Raw genomic sequence first — 2,622 nt, forward strand, 5'->3', positions numbered from 1 at the left:
ATTTCTAATACTATATTGAATAATGATGGTGATAATGAGCATCCTTGTTTCACTCCTGATCTTATTGGAAATGCTCCAAGTTTATCCCTTTTACATATATGTTACATACATATTATTTAATGAAAATTACATTTATTCCTAAACTTTTTAGAGTTTTTAATAGAAATGGATGTTGTTTTGGGGGGGATTAAATGTGTTTTATTTTAGACAAACTGCATGACATGTTTTTTTTGTTGTTGTTGTTTGTTTTTTTAGTTTTTGCAAGGCAAATGGGGTTAAGTGGCTTGCCCAAGGCCACACAGCTAGGTAATTATTAAATGTCTGAGACCGGATTTGAACTCAGGTACTCCTGACTCCAAGGCCGGTGCTTTATCCACTACACCACTTAGCCACCCCTGCATGACATATTTTTACAAACAATGTCACTACTCCAAATAAATCAAAGTCAAAAGTAAAGAATAAAGCTCAAGATGACATCAGTCAAAAGTCTATCCAAGTCCTGGTGGTTGTATAGATGACAAAAAAAACAGCAACCAGTCATGATAATAGGTGATTCAATGTAATGAGAGGAATTTGTTAAATTTCTCCATTTCTAAACCACCCTTAAAGAAAATCTTATATGAGGGTCACACCATCCTCACAGAAGTCCAGGAGATCCACTTTGCAATATGAATTCATATTTTCACCCATGAAGAACTAATAGTTTTTAAAATTAGCAAGAATATGTTTGATTTGTTCTGCAGCTCTTGTCAAAAAAGATTTTTACTCTATCTGACTTGTTTTCTTCAAGTCTGCCTTTGATTGATTTCATGTAGTCTTTGATGTACATTTTGTAGGACTCTTTTGTGAAGCTAGTTTCTTGCAGATGATGGTTTATTACTATATCAACTCCAGTGATTACAGTGGCATCTGTTCCTTCACCCTCAGGACCTTCAGCAGAGGCATTTCCACAGATGAGTGAATCATCAGTGGTACCCTTTGTCCTACTGATCATCTTCCCCTCCAACTCCAGGTACAGCCTGTTCACAATCTCCTGGATCTTGTAAATGTCATCATGACTGATGAGGTTCAGGTAGATGATCATGGCAGCAGCAGGAGGGAAGCAGTGGTGGTGGCCCCAGTGCTAACACTGTGGGGCGGGGATTCAGGGTGACTGTGATGTAGCAGGACTCACATTTGGGAGTGAAGGGAGGAGTGGCTGGAAAAGGGATATTGTATTTTATTAAAGGCTTTTTCAACTTCTATTGAGATAATCATATAATTTCTGTCAGTTTTGCTATTGAGATGTTCCATTGCATTTAGGGCTTTCCTAATATTGAGTATCACTGCCTACCTGTCATAAATCCTACCTGATCATGGTGTTTTATCCTGGTAATAACTTTCTTTAATCTCATTGCTATAGTACATGGTAGTAGAGAAATACGAAAGGAGGGAGTTGCGATCAGCAATGGCAATGGAAGTAACTTTTGTGATAGATTTACCATAAAGAATGGGATCCACCCACAACAGAGTTTTTGGTTTTAGAACAAAGACTGAAGCACATTTTTATTATTATTATTTTGGGGGGGGTGAGGGGCAAATGGGGCTGGGTGGCCTGCCTGGGGCCACATAGCAGGGTGACCGTTGGATGTCTGAGGCTGGATTTGGACCTAGGTGCTCCTGGCTCAAGGGCCAATTCTCTGTCCGCCACCCAGCCACCCCTACTATTATTACTATTTTATTTTATTTTGGGTCTTTTTTTTTCTTTTTCTTGGTTTTTGCAGGGCAGTGGGGTTTGGGTGGCTTGCATGTCACACGGCTGGGTGATTGTTGGGTGTATGGGGTCAGATATGGGTTCAGGTGCTTCTGGCTCCAGGGTTGGGGCTCCGTCCATTGCACCACCTGGCCATACCTACAATTATTACTATTATTTTTTTAAATTTTAATTTTTTTCTCTCCCCTTTATTGCTCAAGCTAGTCTATATTTTGTGGGGGGAGGGTATTCTTTTTACTCTTAAACAAGAATATTTTATTAATGTACAAAAAAGCATTATTTGTACAAAAGGAGAATAAATAAATAAATATTAAAATCAAAAAGAAATTTCCGACAATGTTCATTCAGGAGAATGGGCTATAATTTTCTTTGTTTTGGTTCTTCCTGGTTTTAGGTATCAGCACTATGTTGGTGTCAGAAAAAGAATTTGACAGAACATTTTCTCTTATTTTTTTAAAATAGTATATATAGAATAGGAATTAATTGTTTCTTATATGTTTGGTAGAATTCACTTGTAAATCCATCTTGACTTAGAGACTTTTGCTTAGTTTGTTTATTGATGGTGCCTTATTTCTTTTTCTGAAATGGGGATATTTAGGTGTATTATTTTCAATTCTGTTTATCTTGGCAGTTTGCATTTTTACAAATATTTATCCATTTCATCCAGATTATCAAATTTGTTAACATGCAGTTTGGCAAAGAAGCCTCAAAACTTTTTTTTATTTAACTTTCTCCTCATTGGTGCTTAATTTATCCTTTTCATTTTTGATACTAGTAATCTGGTTATCTTCTTTCTTTTTTTAATCAGATTAACCATGGTTTATCTACTTTATTGACATTTTCATAAATGATCAATGATTTTCTTGCTT

General features: G+C 36.4%; 1 pseudogene; it reads right to left on the reverse strand.

Annotated features, from left to right (window-relative positions):
- Positions 1-554: 554 nt before the first annotated feature.
- On the reverse strand, positions 555-1,084 carry LOC141494227 (translationally-controlled tumor protein-like; annotated as a pseudogene).
- Positions 1,085-2,622: the final 1,538 nt, after the last annotated feature.

This window comes from Macrotis lagotis, chromosome 7 (assembly GCF_037893015.1).
Source record: "Macrotis lagotis isolate mMagLag1 chromosome 7, bilby.v1.9.chrom.fasta, whole genome shotgun sequence".
Taxonomy (NCBI): domain Eukaryota; kingdom Metazoa; phylum Chordata; class Mammalia; order Peramelemorphia; family Peramelidae; genus Macrotis; species Macrotis lagotis.